The following is an 18,945-nucleotide window of genomic DNA, read 5'->3' as shown; positions in this document are numbered from 1 at the left end:
CATATCCTAGCGACAATCCCTGTTGGCTGGCGCTGCGTTCTTCCTCTCTATTCTTGCTTTTTTTTTTCTTTGCCCTTTCATACTTCACAAAAGGGAAAATCCCATACTTCCCTAAGTGAAGCAGAGTCCCATCCTCAGCATAAAGAGGCTTGCCTATCATCCCCATGAACATTGCCTTTAACTTGAACCTCTTTGATTGTTGTGCTTTGTATGGTACCTCTTCATTTGTTGTTAGATAAAAGGTCCTTATTTCTGGGTTCAGATAGAACCACTTTTCATCAATGTAGATTTGATGTTGCATATCCATAAATGTTGGGTCTCCTTCACTTGGAATTGGGTTATTTTGCTGCAACACCCATTTTAGCCTTGCTACTTTGTGATTATCACTTAATGTTGGGTGATTGGTTGCTGTGATAGCCCTAAGTCTCCTTTTTCTTTAACTTGTGTATGACCACATGATTGACATTAAGTGTTGCACCATAGCTCCTATTTGTGGTTCTATTGTAAAGAGGCACAGACATAAGCCACTCATCAGAGTATTCCTTAGGCTTGGGACCTGTCTTGCCTAATTTTTTGCTCCTGACATCTACAACATCTCCCAATTAAATGTGTTTTTTAATTTCTTTAAACCATCTGCATGTTGTATATCTGTGTACACCATGCTTTCTTGCCAATGAGGACAGCAGCCCTCTTGGAAGTGAGTCCCTTCCATATTAAGCAATATGGCATCTACTATCAGCCTCTTTTCCTTGATGTTCAATTCTCTTCTTTGCCTTGCATTGTTTGCTTCTTGATTTTCCACTTCTGGCTCTAATTCTGAGTCCCCTGGTATGTTGAATCAGTATCTTGCTGATTACTTGCTTCATTTGTGTCTGAAACTTATTGTGAACTGTTGGATAAATGTTCCATATCTCTGTTGTGCTGCATTTTTGTGTCCTGCTCCATGAGCATTTGGCTGATGTTGAAAAATTCATCAAACTCCTCTTCCATGAGTCCTCCTTTTTTAATATGTGAGGTGATGAAGTGGAGCTGACTTGCTTTTTTTTTTTGAGCTTTCAATGGAGCCTAATTTTGTACAAACAACTAATGTTGCTACTAACTCAGCAATTAGAAATCATGACTAATTTTAGTTGAAGATGGATTTTGTAATTTGCAAAGCATGGTAATTTCTGGTCTGTAATCTAACTATGGAATTCGATTTCCTCCCCCCCTTCCCCCAACCCCAAAAAATTTCGGTGATGGTGAATGATTATGTATGAAACGAGTTTCCCCTTTAAATAAGGGGCTTTTGGTTGTGAAATTGGGTTTGTGGGAAAATTTTGAATTTGATTTGAATTGTTTTCAAATTTTCATGAAAAGTTTGGAAGGAACCAAAATTGAGGCAAAAAAAAATTTCCCTCCTAAAGCTGCCATCAAAAAAGTGAGGGAAAAAAAGGGCAAATAAAATAAAATAAAAAGTCTCCTTAAAAATTGGGAGCACTTTTTTTCCCACCCTTTTTAACTCTCCTAATTACATATCCCTCCTCTTTAATTCACCCCCTTAAAAGTTTTACCTAGGAGTCCGCAAACTCCCTCTTTGTTGCGAGTAACTCGTTACGAAGGGAGTAATACACTTTAAAATGAGATTAATGGATGTTAGGAGTATAATTTGATGAACCATGTGCTTTAAACAAGGGAAATAATATATTTTTTCTCAAAAATAACTTTCTATTTATAGTGTGTTGCAAATATTGTGATATTTCCATTTTAGGAAATTGTTACAAGTATTAACAGAAGAAGTATTTAAATAAGTTCAGGGCATAAAAAATAAGTTCAGGGTATAAAAAATAAGTATTATCTCTAATAAGGGTTATCTAATTCAAATTACAACTAAATTAAGTTCAGATAAGTCCATATAAGTTCAAATAATTGAAAATCAAGTGAATATAACGCACCCTTAATGTTATCAAAGTTATCCCAAGTTTTTGCAATAAACACATTATGCAAAAATTGAAATACAAACTGAAGTATATCTATGCTAAATCTTTTACAAAAATAAGAGCATTTATTATGTTAAATATTCATTGATGACATTATGCACAATTTAAAGACACATGCTAACTAGTCAGCTACTCCGCAGATATTTGGATATTATGAATTTAAGTTGTCAATGACAATAATCGATTAACAGGGCATCATACTATGACAGCTACCTGCATTGTTTAGACCTAAACTTTTCTGAATCAAGGAGCTAAAGAAAAAGCTTCTCAAGCCTTCTGGTATTTATACTAGGTTTTATAGCATCTGAATTCCCAAAACGAGCACATGGATCCTTTTCAGGAACATAATTTCCCAGGCACCATCCCCGGGGGCAAAGTAGCCATCCGTTCTCCTTAAAAGTTCCCGATCAATCTTCTCAAGAACGGGGTCATTCATAGAGAATCTATGTGCAAAAGGAGCACCACTCTGTACCATTTCATCAAAATGCTCCTGGGTTAAGTTGACAGGCTGTTGATTCGGAGGGTTATCCCACTTCATATACCGAAGGTCATGGTTTACAGTAGTATTCTGATAATTTTTATGGTTACAGACCACAGTGTGAAAGTAGCCCTCAGAAGAGGATAAATAATTTGTGTAATACATGAGTAGTGTCCTAGGAACATTATCCCATCCCCATATACAAAATTCAACAAACGATTTCGTTAGCACCACCCACTTAGACCCTGTCAATGAAAACCAAAGCATCACAATATTATAGGGCCAATGCATAAACATATGGTAGGAATGCACAGAGTATGGCCCCTAAGTTGTTTCACTCAGTAAAATAATTTATTAGAAAAGACAACAAATACATCAATTGGCAAGAAAAAAATAATGTGAGTTGCTAAATCGAAGTTTTTAGATTGTAAGTTGCTTTTGAGTTTGATTCTGCTAGAAATAATAACAAAGAAGAGCATGTGGATAGTAACATTGACATAGTATGACAACAACAAAGTTAGAACTTAATTAAGGCAACACTCATAATGTCTTATGCAACCAACCCATCCAGTTACACTATTACTTTTTTCTTAGCAAGTGATGTGTGTTATTTCAAAAGGCATGTACAACAACTTATAGCATGTTCATTTTAATTTAAGGTATTTTATTTGATCTCTAAGCCAATGATACCAAGTAGTAAGACTAGTAACAAACAACTATTAATATAATGAACATTAAGTGTCAAACTTGAGCTAGTCAACTAGTTTAAAAAAGGATTTGTTGACAATACCCACCTACAATTGTTGCCATTTTACCACCTACAATTTTTTTTTTTTTAAATTTGAATTTTACCACCAACTATTTTTTAAAATATTAAAACTTCCCACCTACTTGGTTCTCAACTCAAATGTGATGTTATGTGAGGCCCACTAACTACCTTCCCACCCTTTTCCCCTCACTTTCTTCCTTCCTCACTCGGTTTCTCAATCCCTTATATTGTACTCCTCTCAAAATTGAGGGAAAACTACAGAGTAGTATTCATGTTAATTATTTCACGAATTGAAGTGTTTCCCCAATTTTGAGAGGAATACAGTACATGGGAATGAGAAATCGAGTGAAAAATAAAGAAAGGGAGGAAAAAGGTAGTTAGTGGGCCCCATATGACGTCACATTTGAGCTGAAAGCCAAGTAGGTGGGAAGTTTTAATGTTTTGAAAAATTGTTGGTGGTAAAAAAAAAAAAAAAAAAAAAAAAAAAAAAAAAAAAAAAAAACCAACTACTGTAGGTGGTAATTGTCAAATTTTCCTTTAAAAAAACATAAAGAATGAGGGCGCAACCGTGGATGTTGCCTGTAATGACTGTAACAAAAATAAACCCCAAAATTTGTCATAAAGTTGTTAAAAATACTCAAAGATATTTTTATTCTTAACAAAGCTTGATGGAAAAAGTCACCTATAGGCATCTAGCCCCCCCCCTCCCCCCGGCAATTCCCATTGGAATTAGAAATTCCTACATACAACTAAGCAAATTTTTGCATATCCTAAGAAAATGAATTTAATCTGAGGGGGCGCTTGGTATGAATATTAGAAATGGAGTGTGTTATGGATTGGGTCAACAGGGTCAACACCGCAAGTCAACTACCACTTTTGGTGTATACGAGGCGCGCAAAGAAGGTTCAACAAGGGTCAATAGAGGCAGGGAACAAAGAGCAACAAGACAAAGCCAATTAAAAGGAAATTAAGGAAAGGAAGTAGCCTCCTTTAATCATATAATTTGTGGGTTTCTATTCTGGTTATTGAAATATCACATGTATTAGTTAAGCCTTGAGTATATGTATTGTAGTTGAGGAGTAAGAAAGGCATCCAGAAATTGAGTGAAGTTATTTGTGAGGTTTGTGGCCTCAAGTCACTACTGAGAGACTCATAGCCTAAAGTTATGCTTATCCATTGTAGTTTGTTGTAATCGGATTGCCATTAATCAAATACTCAAGCTTACCCTTAATTGTGCCCCATTATTATTAATAATTTTGTCGTGAGAATTTGGTACATAACAGAGTGAGTAGAAAGGAATTAAATAAGAAGGAAAAAATCTTTTCACGGTTATTTTATTATTTGTGTAGTTTAAATATGGAAAGGAATCACCTAAACCCAAATCTCTTTATTTTTGTTTGAGAAGGGTAAGGGTAATTGTTACCTTAGCTGTAGAGCGGTAACAAATAGGTGGAAATCATTACTCTTAGGTAAGGGTAATAGTTATCCAAGCCTTCTAACCAAACATTTGGTAACGGTAATGGTTTAATTGAATCGGTTTCTAGCCCTAAAAATACTCTTACCAAATATGTTGTGAATGTTAAGGGATGGTTCCTTATCACGCGATTCATGTGAATTGAATGTTAATGAGATGGTATCCTCTTATAACTATTGTAAACCTCTCTTAAATTTGATTTGTATACTATTTTTATTTATCACGCTACTAATGAGTGTCATTTATGGCACTACTAGGGTAGTATTTTTCTTTCGTTTTTGGTAATTTCTAGCTTATTTTATTGCGTTTTTAGGCAATAATGCTTGCTTTATGTGAATGTGTGATAATTTAGAGAAACGTGTGTTTGAAATAGTTTTCTTATTTCTTTTACGCAATTCTTTGTTATTCTTGCTTTCCTATTTGCTTACCTTGTTTGTAGTTGTGTCGAGCTTTTTCGAGATTCAAGGATAAAGGAGGAAGCTTGATATTAGCTTTAAAAGACAATGTGATTAAGTTTGGGAAGCTAGAGCACGAGCAAGGAAATTTTGGAGGCAAAGCAAAGTACCCAAGAAAGACCGCAACAACCTAGGGCATGATTTCTCAATTTGCCCTTAGTTCACTCGTCCCATGGCATCTTAAGCTATCAGCTACGCGGGCGTGCATTCCTTGGTTTGCGTTTCAGTAACCAGCATTTCACGGCAGCGCAAATGTTAATCTAGAGCGTGCCCAAATGGGTTACTTTCCTTTATTTTCAGCATTTAATTTTGTTATTTGATGATCTTGTTAGGTGACTTTCATTGCTACATTTAGTTTATTCAATCCTTTAATTCAATTCAATGTTGATGATGATTTTGGTTAATTTAGTTGTAGGATTTAATAGATTCTTTGCTAGGGATTAGGGTCAAACATGTTTGATTGTTCAACGTGAGCTTAATTTGGGAATTTTGAGTGATTTTGTATGGTAATCAAAGTGATTAAATAAGATTTGCTTTATGCTTATATTGATTGGATTGGCCGCCCTTGATGTTAAGCATGCTTCCATGATTGAATTCAATTGACATGGGAATTGATGTTGTGTTCATCATAATTTGTTGAGAATTTGATCATGTTTCTTCTCATTGCCTTGCTTTAGAGGGATCTAGGTTATATAATAAGAGGACGATTGATTAAATGTTCCTAACTACTACTACTACTAGTCTTTGTTATACTTAAATCACTTGTTTCCCACACTTTGCTTAATTGACTATGATTACATGTGGATCTCAAATCCCTAGTATCTTTTATTGAATGAATTTCGTTCTTGCTTGTTGCTACATGATTTAGTATAGTTCAAATCTCTCAAACTCAATTTCGAAATAGCTTTGTCTTTAATCATTTGCAAAAGACTTCCCTTCCCTCGTGAATCAACCTCTTACTTGCCACTTTGCTTGTGCTAGTTTGAGTTGACATAATTTTCCCTTATTAATTACATGCATTTTCCTTTCCTTTTTCTTTCCTTTTTTTCAAACTTTTATTCAATTGATTATTTTATTATGCTCTTGTTCCTTTTCAAACGGTTCCTTGTAATGATTCATGTTAGTCGAACCCAAATCATTTCAAAACTAAGGCTTTGTTATTGTTGTATTGAATGTCAATAGGAATTATTTCTTCCTATATCCAACCAAACAAGCACTTAACTAGCCCTAGACTGTTGTACACTTGTAGAAACTTTTTATAAGTCTTGCCCTTCTCATTGTTATTCATATATAGTATTAATATCTTATAAATATGTAAATTTCTCATACATTAACTCTCCGTTATCTTATGTAATAGGAAGGTCTTCGAATTTTTATTGTAACTTGCTTTCTTTTTATAAGAGCTCCCAATAATGGACGGGCACCTACTCAAGAGAATAGAATACATACATGTAAGAGCTATATTGAGAACCTTAAGAAGATGATGAATCTTCATATGAAACAACCAAGAAAAGAGGGGAAAATCAATCAACAACCATTTCAAAGCAACACAAAATAAACCTAAGCTTAATTTTGAAATCAATGAGATTTTCTCTCAATCTTAATGATCATTTGCTTTCTTTGTGATTGCTTCTTTGTAATCTTTGTAGTTACACCTTAATTCTAGCTTTCCGATGCGAGAGAATCGACGCTACTTTATTCGACTAATGTGACTTGATGAAGACGGGAAAAATTTCGGCTCAGTTTGAATTATCTAGATAACTTTCTTCGTATATGGGATGCAATTTAGCTTTTTTAGTTATGATCTTGTAATTAATCCTAGCCTTTTATTTTGTATAGTTTAGATTTAATGTGGTTTAAGGTTTTATTTCATGTACTAGTGTCTTCTTATAAAGAAGATCTTTTATGATGTAAAGCGGTGACTTGTTTAGAATGTAAAAAATATGAGAGTTTTTCTCCTTATTGAGTTCTTGGTGATCTCTCCTTTGTGGAAAAACCTCAATCTTTATCAAACTTTGTGATTAAGATTGAAACCCTTGTTATCCAGACCTTGTGACTAGTGAATCAACTTATTTTGCAAGATAATCTTACTTTGTGTTTGATTATTTTAGCTTGTTTCCTTAAATCTTGATCCAAGACCATATATTTATTATATATGGCATCTCCATGGATTCTTCCATGGATGATTCTTGGGTTTATTATTTTGATTCGTTGAGGTATTTTTATTTCAATATATTGCTTTCATTTATGCTTTCTTTATTAGATTTGGTATTGATTATTTTATTTCATGCTAGAGTAGTCTATTTCTAGGGTTTTTTATTGATATTATTGATATACTGATTATGATTTTTCTAATTGAATGTGTTTTTATTGTTAATCTTGCAATCTAATCAATAGTTTGATTAATTCATGTTAATAAAAGTTTGAATCGAAAGATCTTACTTTTAGAGGCTTACCTACTATTAACAATTCTTAGTGACCGAACTACATATGTTGAATTGAGAGTGTTAAGAACCGACCGTAGGCGTAGCAATTGCTCTAGATAATTGATTGATTGAATTGTTATTGATATTTGATAGATTTAGAACTATAAACATGGTGAACCATAACCATGGGTCTTTTTATTAATTGTTTTATTCCTACTTTAATTTAGACTATCTTTTTATCCCGATTTCGTGACTTAGTTTAGTTTCTCCAATTTCTTTACTTTTTTAGTTGGTTTTGTTATAAATTTATCTTTGACAGGTGTACGACAACCTATCAAGTTCGCATTTTAATTTGATTTCATGCCTTGTTTATGCTTCAGTGAATGCTATACCTAAACTGTTTCCCTTAGTGTTTTATTTTTTTGCTTTAACATCTTTAGACTTTAGTTTACTTTCCTAATGGAGAAGCCGGCCACCTAGGCCCAACTTCCGAGGGAAGCCCAATCAGCCCAAGGTTAACCTAAACCTAGGATTGGCACGTTTCCCGAGGTTATAAATACCCCCCTTAATCCTCAATAAGGGGGATTACGCACATTAAACACTCTCACCTAGAGAGACCCAATCACTTTAATTTCCGCATTAATTACTCCTTAAGCACGTACTAACTTGACCGTCAGAGGCGGATCTCCAATCATCCGGAGCATCCGTTTGTTTTGCAGGTACAGGCGTCCGGTTCCAGTATCGGAATTGTAACTCTCCCGCAGGACATCTGAAAACCCTGAAACATTTTGGCGCCGTCTGTGGGGAGAGTACTTCTGAGATGGCATCCATGTCTGTACCGACTCCTGAAGAGAGGCGTCCCCTAGACGACCCTCAAGTTCAGTCGGACCATGATACTGAGAATGAATTTGAAGTTGAAGCTCACACAGCTTCAGACGGGACCCTAAGGGCCCAACGCGCCCGTCATACCGAAAGAAGGGAACGGGAACATCTTCAAACTGGAAGTGAGCCAGCAGGCGCACCGCCTGTTCGGCAGCAGCCGACTGATGGGTTTGCTTCCATCACAAGGAACGAACTCATGACCTTCATGAGGGACTTCAAGGGAGAGATTCAAGAGTTGCTCAACAAGAAGCCTGCTCTGGCCAAGGAACAGTCGGCTAAGAAACCCTCCACTTCAGGGAAGAGGAAGCTAGTTCAAGGGCGAGAGGCGACCCCTCATCCTAAATCTAGGAAGTGGGAGCCGCCTGCCCTTGATTTCACAAAATTTCGTTTTCCTACTCCAGGAAAGAGGAAACCTGTTCGTCATATTCAGGCGGACGGGTCGAAGAAAACATACACAGATGCTCGGTTATTGCTAGAACAGAAGAAGAGTGACCGATTGTCAAAGTCGGTATCTACTTCAAACTTCCAAGACAGTCTGCGCAATACCTCGATGAGACATACTCAGTCGCATCATGAGAGTCAGTCAGGCGGTACCTCCCGTCAGTCCGGCTTTCACAGTGACCAGGCGGTACCAAACTTACCATTTGTACCGCAACAACAATATTTTATGCAGCCACCTCTGTTTGGTGGGCATGCAGCAAAGAACGTCCAACCTATGGACTGGCAGCTACGGTTGCTTAGACTTGGGGAACAGCCGTCGGCCTTCTCCAAGGAAATTGCTGAAGCCGCTCAGCCAGCCAAAGTGAAAAATGTATTAGTAGGCTTCTATGACGGCACTACTAACCCAGAAGACCATTTGATGGCATTCACCAACCTGATGTACCTTCAAGGGTTGGATGATCCCACTTGGTGCAAGTGTTTCCCAGCGACTCTCAAAGGAATCGCACAACAATGGTTCGGCAACCTGCCGACTGGTTGCGTGAATAACTTCAGGACGCTTGCTTACTTATTGACCTCCAACTTTGCCATGAACATCCCTGCGAAGAAGACGACCCTTGATTTAGGAACGATTCAGCAGGGCGAGAAGGAGGGGCTTCGTTCTTACATCAGGCGGTTTAACCTGATGAGAATACAGATTCAAGGGTTACCAGATGAGGTAGCCTATACGGACTTTTTCAGAGGCCTCAAAGACGGATCGACATTCAAATTTGATTTGGTCCGAAAGAGGGTGGCGACTCTTCAAGAGGCCTTGATTGAAGCGGAAGCCTATATACAGGCGACTGATCTTTGTAGTACAAAACAGTCGGACGGGAAAAGGTTTGACAAAAAAGAAGGGCGACAGAAACAGTTGTCGAACAAAGATGAGAAGAAAAGGAAAGAGGTCTGGGCGGCTGATTCCTATAAACAGCCGGCCCAGAAGAAGAAAAAAGAATTCAAACCATACTCCCCAAAGTATGCGTTTAGCAAGGATAACCAAGCTATCCTAAAGGAAATCAAGGGACGGATCTCAATTGAGAAGCCGATCCCCATGAAGGGTTCTTCAAGCAACAGGAACCAAGAAAAATTCTGTGATTATCATGAAGATGTTGGTCATCACACCAACGAATGCATCAGTCTTATGCGGTATCTGGACCGCTTGGCTGAGCAAGGCGATCTTGACTCTTATGTCAAGAAATCCACAGGGAACACTTCCTCGAAAAAGCAGTCGGCCAAAAAGAGTCAACAGGCCGACAGCTCTGATACAGATGATGCAGTCGTCTACACCATTGCAGGCGGCTTCGCAGGAGGCGGTCCTACTATTAGGGGTAACAAAGACAATATCAGGCGGTTAGATGTAAATTCCGTTCACCAAGAGCGGCCCTCCAAATATTCATTTCCTGAGATTGTCATTACCGAGGAAGATCTAGGAGGCATAAGGGGGGCGCATGACGACCCTATCGTTATTGAGTGTAAAGTGGCCAATCAAAGAGTTGGCCGAATCCTTATAGATACGGGAAGCTCCTCAGATCTTATCAGTAGCAAATGTCTGTCAAAATTAAAATATCAGACTGATTGCATACATCCGGCATCCCACCCTTTAGTAGGGTTTGGAGGAGGAGTCGTCCACCCCGTGGGACGAGTAGATTTACCCATCCGCCTGGGTGAAAAAGGGGAAGGACGACACATGGTAGTCCGGTTCCTGGTAGTAGAAGAACTCTCGGCCTACAACATGATTCTGGGACGACCAACCCTGAATAATTCCAAGGCTGTTATAATCCCATCACTTATGTTGCTCAAGTTTGAGAGGGATAATGGAACAGTCGGGTCCCTAAGGGGAGATCAGAGGATGGCCCGAGAGTGCTATCTCTCGGATATCAAACCCACTGTTATGACCGCTGGATCAAGTGGTGGAAAAACAGACCTTGACAATGTCAAGGAGAGTGCGCCTGTTCAAGAAGCAGGCGGCAAGAAGAGAAAGGCAGCCCAGACGGGGGCCGCAAGAAAAGACAGAAAATAGCAATCATTGGCAGAGGAGCGGTCGGACGAATTCCGCCCTCAGCCGGCTGGTGAGCATACGGATCTGATCTTAGCCGACTCACGTCCTGACCGAACAGTCAAAGTTGGGACGACTGCTCTGCAGATCCTGGGTGACGATTTGCACAAACTATTGAAAGAATACAAGGACATCTTTGCATTCGAAGTCCACGAAATGCCAGGCATTAGTCCTGACCTGGCAGTACATAAACTGGCTGTGGATCCGAAAAAGAAGCCGGTAAGGCAGAAAAAGCGGAACCATGGCGAAGAAAGAAGTCAGGCGGCAGCCGCCGAAGTCAAAAAACTACTTGATGCAGGGATCATTCGGCAATGTTACTTCCCAGACTGGGTTGCAAATGTGGTGCTTGTTAAAAAGCCGAATGGCACCTGGCGAATGTGTGTAGACTACACAGACTTAAACAAGGCGTGCCCCAAAGACAGTTACCCTCTGCCTAAAATTGATAACCTGGTCGACTCAACAGCCGGCCATGCTTTGATGAGCTTTATGGACGCCTACTCTGGTTTCCATCAAATTCCCTAATGGAAGAAAGATCAGGAGAAGACGGCCTTCGTCACTGATCAAGGGTTATACTGGTACACGGTTATGCCGTTCGGTCTTAAGAATGCCCCGTCCACCTTCAAGCGAATGATAAACACTGTGTTCTTTGATCAAATAGGGAGAAACGTCGAGGCATACATTGATGATATGATTGTCAAGTCTAAGCTTCAGACAGATCATCTGTCGGACCTCCGAGAAACTTTCGCCACACTCAGGCGGCACCATGTCATGCTCAATCCCAGGAAATGTTTCTTTGGAGTTGAGTCTGGGAAATTTCTCGGATTCCTTATCAATCAGAGAGGAATAGAGGCGAACCTTGAGAAGGTACAGGCGGTCATCGATATGCAGTCGCCTCGTACCGTCCGAGAGGTTCAGAAGTTAATAGGTTGTCTGGCGGCCTTGGGAAGATTTCTAAGTCGATCAGGCGACAAATGCTTATACTTCTTCCAGGCCATTAAGAAGAAGGCAAGGTTTGAATGGGGGCCGGATGCTGAGGCGGCCTTCCAGAAATTGAAAGTTCACTTGCATTCCTTGCCAAGGCTGGTCAGCCCTTTGCCCAAAGAAGTACTCTACATGTACCTGGCCGTCTCTGATCATGCGTTAAGCGCTGTTCTTCTTGCTGAAAGAGACGGCTGTCAGCTCCCGGTCTCCTTTGTCAGTCATGTATTGAAAAATGCCGAGTTGAGGTATCCCTTAGTGGAGAAATTTGGTCTTGCACTCTTCATGGCTGTTAAAAAATTGAAGCCCTACTTTTTGGCACATGTAGTCGTCGTGTATACAGACCAACCTATCAAGCGGCCACTGACCATCATGGAGTCGTCAGGCCGAATGATCAAATGGGCCATAGAAATACAGAGCCTCGAAGTTACCTTCGAGCCTAGAAAAGCAGTGAAGGGGCAAGCCTTTGCTGACTTTATTGTTGAGATGACTCGTCCTCCTGACTCTTAAGTTCCAGACCAAGTCTGGAAGGTATATGTGGATGGAAGCTCTACTTCAAATGGTTGTGGAGCAGGCGTCATATGTCAGTCGCCAGAGGGCGACAGGTACGAGTATGCTCTACGCTTCAGTTTTCAGGCCTCAAACAATGAGGCAGAATATGAAGCTTTACTATCCGAAATCCGCATGTGCAAGGCTGTAGGGGCACGAAAAATAGACGCCTGTTCCGATTCACAATTAATAGTGAGTCAGTATAATGGTGAATACGAAGCAACCCATCCGGCCATGATCAAGTATTTACAGGCAGTACGACAGGCAGTCGGATCCCTTGAAGATTTTCATCTGACTCAAGTGCCGAGATCAGAAAACAACCAGGCGGATGCACTTTCAAAATTAGCATCATCCACCTCTTGTGATACTCCTCGAACTGTTTTTTGGGAAGTGATGGAGAAGAGAAGCATCGGGGAAGACCCTATTGGAATCCTAGACAGAAGCTCAACCTGGATGGATCCAATCAGGGCATATCTGACAGATGGTGTCCTGCCGGATGATCATCACCAGGCGGCAGCGCTGAAAAAACGAGCAGCCAGTTTTGAAATGATAAAGGGAGAACTTCACAAAAAGGGGTACCTTCAACCCTTCTTAAAGTGTGTTACTCCAGAAAAGGGGCGAGAGATACTAGACTATCTTCACTCTGGTTACTGTGCGCCCAATAATCAGGTTTACTCACAAAGTTGCGGGTGGTTTGGGAAAGGGCATAGTCTATCTATTGTAGTTTTAGAAAGAGACGCAAAGTTGCATGGTAAAAGCAATTAAATTAATTTGAAGTTACTCATATTTTCTTATTATTGGATGATATTTGTAGGATGAGTTGTAATTTTAATGTCAATGGTACATTGGTCCTCATATTAATAATAAAATTATAAGATATTTATTGAAAAGTTTATGTTAAGTATTATTGTTGAGTGTTGACTGATCGTACAACTTTATCTAAACCAAGAATTTTAATTTAAAAAATTTATGAAACTCTGAACTAACTTTTTATTGAATAACACTTTAAACTAACTATTTATCTTTAAAAAAAATCTATCTAAATTATTTCCACCTTTTAATCTTACAAAATCCAACTTATATATCCTAAAATCCCTATTAAAATAAATCATATATCATAATAATTAATATTATGTAGTTGCCTACATGGCACACACTTAATAAATAATAAAATGCCAAGTGTTAATGTGTTGTACCTTGACTAATCATACAGTTAGGCCCTGTTCTTTTGAGCTTCTGGGCATAACAGAGCAGGGCAGAGCAGACCAGGGGTCGGCAGAGCAGAGCGGAGCAGATTTCAGGATAGCCGAGTAGAGCAGAAGAGAGCCGAGTGACAGGGTAAAGTCGTATCCCCTAATCAAAAGTAATACCTAAATCCTCTAACTAATGCAGATAGGGAAGTAGGGTCGAATCCACAGAGAAACGAGTCTTTCTATTCCTAATTAACTTATATAATCTAGATTATTAGGTAACCAATATATAATTTGAATATGAAACTAAACTACGAAAGTTAAGAATAGGGAGAAAACAATATATGAAAGGATCTAGGGCATAGGTTCACCAATAAATAATACTCCAGGTTAAAACATAGTAATCAATCATTGACATTGCATAAATAACATGATTAACATGCTCTCGCAATTTATTAATCAACATAGATCTAACAGGCTCTCGCAATTTACTAGATCTAAGTTCTTATTGAAAATAGCCTTTAATATCAAATTAACATCTGCTCGATTCATCAATTCAATATTGCTATACTTTTACAAGCCGCAATTGTAAAGCGTTAAAACAATTCAATAAGAAATTATCATGCAATATCAATAATCAATAATAGTCAATCATCAATACATCAATTAACCAAATTGTAAAGGGCTTTCGCTACGTATTATAATCACATAATTAATCTACCGGTATTAAATCTCATCTCTCAAATCTCGACTTAAACATTTATAAATTAACCTGCCTATTGAAACTAGACCTAAACATCAACTCTCATCTGTCGAATCTCGAATCAATGTTGTCAAACTCATGCATAAAAGATCAGGCCTAATCTGGTCACAGAGCATTAAATCAATCAATAGGAAATTAATCTAGCATTTATAATTAACAACAACAAATTACCCCTTCATATTATTTATGGATCCCCATAAACCCTAGAAATAAAACTACTCACACATAATAGAAACTAAACTAATCAAAGTAATAAAGCAAGACATGATTAAAGGAATAAAATAAACAACTAAGATTAAGAGAAGAGAAATCGTTACCAAACTAATCTGTATTAATGGAAAATAATTAAGAACAAGAGTTGAGAGAAAATTTAAGAGAGAGAAAAATCCTAATTAGAGAGAGAAAGTCTAAGAAAGAAGGTCATCAAAATTCCTTACAAAACTCATATATAAACGTTCCCTAAAAAAAAATTAAAACTAAACTAATCAGGCTCCATAAAAACACGCGCCCGATCGGGCGAAGGGCCGCCCGATCGGGCCCGCCTTTTTCTTTGCACTTCTTCTCAGCAGCATCGCCCGATCGTGCTAGACGCTCGCACGATCGGGCGCGCTATCAGCTACGCACATCACTAAGCATGCCACGCCCGATCGTGCTAGACCTTGCCCGATCGGGCCCTTGCTTCACTTTGAGGCTCGGACTTCGATTGGGCTTGATTTCTCGGCCCAATCCGGATTTCCTCTTCGGGTCTTGAATACTCGGTCCAAATACCTCGGAATCCCAATTACCGAGCCCTTAATCACCGGCTCGAGGACTCTAACCGGCCTTGGGCTTCAAAGATGGTCATATTTCTCTAATGCTCGTGATTGCTCCAAAATAACTCGGGAAAATACTCAAAAAGCATAAATCCCTGCAAAAGTCAACAAAATCTACGAAAACACTAGAAAACACCAATTAGTAATAAAAGTGGCTCTAAAGAGCCAAAAACACTGCTAATTATGACCAAGGGACGGGGGTAAAATACTATATAAAACAGACACATCAAACTCCCCCAAGCCAAACCTTTGCTTGTCCCTAAGCAAAGATCTCATCAATGAATCAATAATTATGCTTCACTCCAAAAGTAAAAATCAAGCATAAACGATCCAGGGTAAATCAAATAAACATGCTTCAAAATCAACCAATCAAATCCATCTAATTACCAATCTTCCCTAACAATTTTCAAATAGAGTAAACCACAAGAGCATATAGAATTCAAGACTAGTGCTCACGCACTCAACTCTCATTTTTGTGGCGAGTAAAAGATGTACTCGATCGCTCTCCATCCAACCCCTTTATGTGAACAATGCCCTCCCAACTCACACTCTCGTGTGTATAAAACAGTGAACGCTCAATCCTAGTAGTCGACTCGAAATATGCCAAATCATAACTTGTATTGATAAACAACACTTTCACATTCATACAATTCTATGCACAAAGGTCGGAAGGTCTTTAAAGCTTGTAATGTAAGGCTAGGGTAAAGGGTAGGAATCATTTGGGAACAAGTGAGAGAAAAGTTATGCTTAAGGGAGCAAATCCTAGCAAAACCCATGATCAAAATAAATAATGATCAACATCTCCTATATAACCAACTCTAACATCAACCAAATATACTGCAATCATAATAAATAATCCCAACTCTTACAAAATTCACTCATAAAATATAATAATGAAGAAATAGAGTGAATAAACAAACTTTATTTCCAAACTTGAATATTTTTCATTGAGGCTCAAAATTATTTCTCTTTGATCAACCTCAAACTAGAACATTTGAACACTTTTTTTTTTCTTTTGAAGTTCAGTTATTTTTTTCAACATATTTTTTTCTTTGAACTTCTCTTTTTTTCATAACATCATGCTTTATTTTTTCAAGAAAATATAATTCTCGAACTCGTCAAAAATAAACATGATCAACAAAAAAACAACTTCTCAAAAACCACCCAAATTGTGCAAATAATAAGCACACTACAAACTCCCTCACCTCACTCAGTAATAGCTCCCCCAAGCCAAGCTTGGGCCTAGTAACCAATGGGGCAAAATAGGCTTGTAATGTGGCTAATAAAACAACGAAAAGTCAAGGCAACAACATGGGTAGCAAGAAGGGAACAAATGTATCTACAATATCTGGAGGCTACCTAAAAGAACAAATGCCTTCGTCCTCCACAATGTGCATAATAATGAATCATATAAATATTACTAATAGTTGCAAACCAATACTCAAATTCATTGACATACCAGGAAATATGGAACTATCACACATTCCTTACCAAATCAACTAGTCAAGCACTATATTCACAAGTAGTTGGACAAAATTGACGCATGTTAAAGTTTCAAGGCAATCAAACATCAAATCATAACCAACTAATCCTCAATATTTATCATCAAATACCAAGAATCAAAACGGTTTTCTCAAATAAGGGGCACGGGGAAGCATAATTTACAATTCATTGGAACGTATTTTTGGATTTTTTAATTTTTCAATTTTTTTGTATTTTTCATATAAAAGAAAGCAATAAAAACTATACTAGGAAAGCAATAAATAGAGAAAAGAGAAAAAAGGTTACCATATATACAAGAAATCTCCCCCCCAAGCCAAATCAAGCAATGCCCTCATTGACTTGGGAGGGTAGCTAGGAAAAGCTACTCCTCATCGTCATCCATCCTCTCATATCCTCCTCCATGGCTCGAGCTGGCACCACCCTGGCTCGGTCCGACAACACCATAACCCGAACCACCTGCAAAGTAGTTAGGGTTCACATTCCCCCCATACCCCCAAAAGGAGCATCACCCCCATAACCATGGAATAAAGAGTAGTCCACATAAGTACCATACGCACCGGGGTGAGAATACCCTCCTTGGGGGTGTTTGGTTTAACAGAATCAAGATTAGCATTATTTAATAAAAATGGTTCTTCAACTCTGGGCATAGAGGGCCCTTCATAGTTTGAACCACTCCTTAGAGTAATTGCAAATGCTTGATCCGTAGGCCTGGTCGGCTGTGCCGGCAGAGCTCCCTGTTGGCGGGCTTGTAGAGTAGCGGAAAGTTGCGCAATTTGATTGTCTACAATTTTATTATGTGCTAGAATTTGATCAATTGTCACATCTCTACTCTTCATGTGCTTTTGTATATTAACCAACATTGCTCTAATTTCCACCAGAGAAGGGTCAGAAGATGAGGAGGGTTGTTGTGGTTGGTTCTTCTGGCCAACATTGAAATGATAATATTTTTACTGCTGTTGTTGTGGCGCCTGTGGTTCTTGTGGTGGTGGATTTTGAACATTAGTACTCTGGTAGGAAAGGTACGGATGATTCCGATACCTAAGATTGTAGGTGTTGGAGTATGGGTTATTCTGCCTATAGGCTTGAAAGGCATTAACTTGCTCCACGGAACTCCTGCAATCTTGCTCCCAATGACCTATAATACCACAGTTTTCAAAGAAAACCTCATTAGAATTATTATTAATCGCAAAAACATTAGCTACATTAGCAGTGCTCAGATTATCTAATTTTTGGCAAATAGAGGTCAGTTGAGCTTGCAAAAAGGATACAGAGTCAACACTATGCTTCCCCTTGTTAGCAATTCCTCTAGGATTCCCGTATTGGGAATTGTGTATCGCCACATCTTCAATAACCTGACCTGCATCATCAACATTAAGATTCATAAATTCCCACTAGCTGCAGAATCTAAAATTATTCTAGAGGAATTTCCAATGCCATTATAAAAGGCTTGGATTAACTGCCATTGTGCTAAATTATGGTGAGGGCATTCTCTTTGTAAGTCCTAGAACCTCTCCCAAGCCTCATATAAAGATTCATCGGCTTCTTGGGCAAAGTTTTGAATCGCACTCCGTAGTACGACTGTTCTCTCTGCAGGATAATACTTATTATAAAAATTCAAAACAAGAGTTTCCCAGTCAGTTATACCAAGAGCAGTTCTATTTAAGCCATTAAACCACAATTTAGCTTTTCCAGTTAAAGAGAAGGGAAAGAGAATCTCCCTGATTTGGTCTTGAGTGACCCCGACTTGCCTGATGGTGTTACAATATTGATAATAGTCGACAATGTGAAGTTTTGGGTCTTCACCCTTGGCTCCACTAAATTGCTTCCTCTTTATCATCATTATAAATTGAGGCTTAATTTCTAATTGAACCCCATCAAGAGCCGGAGTAGGGGTAAGATGTGGAAAATCTGTAAGCTTTGGTTGTGAATAATCACTAAGCTTTTTTGGAGCCGTCATCTCTGATTCTGCGTCTGATGATACCTCTGAATCGCTAGAACCAGTTGGAGGATCGCGGTGATTATTATTATCACCATAATCCGCCAGGATTTGCTTGTAGAGATTTTTCTGTCTATGGAAGGAACGTTCGATCTCAAGATCGTATACCCTAATCAAAAGTAATACCTAAATCCTCTAACTAATGCAGATAGGGAAGT

The 18,945-nt window shown here is 38.5% G+C and overlaps 1 pseudogene; it reads right to left on the bottom strand.

Annotated features, from left to right (window-relative positions):
• Positions 1–2,173: 2,173 nt before the first annotated feature.
• The window catches only part of LOC110696354, a 63,989-nt pseudogene continuing 47,217 nt past the window's right edge, over positions 2,174–18,945 (bottom strand).

This window comes from Chenopodium quinoa, unplaced genomic scaffold, assembly GCF_001683475.1.
Source record: "Chenopodium quinoa cultivar QQ74 unplaced genomic scaffold, ASM168347v1, whole genome shotgun sequence".
Taxonomy (NCBI): domain Eukaryota; kingdom Viridiplantae; phylum Streptophyta; class Magnoliopsida; order Caryophyllales; family Amaranthaceae; genus Chenopodium; species Chenopodium quinoa.
The sequence above is the reverse complement of the archived record's forward strand: the minus strand, read 5'-3'. Positions and strand labels throughout refer to the sequence as shown.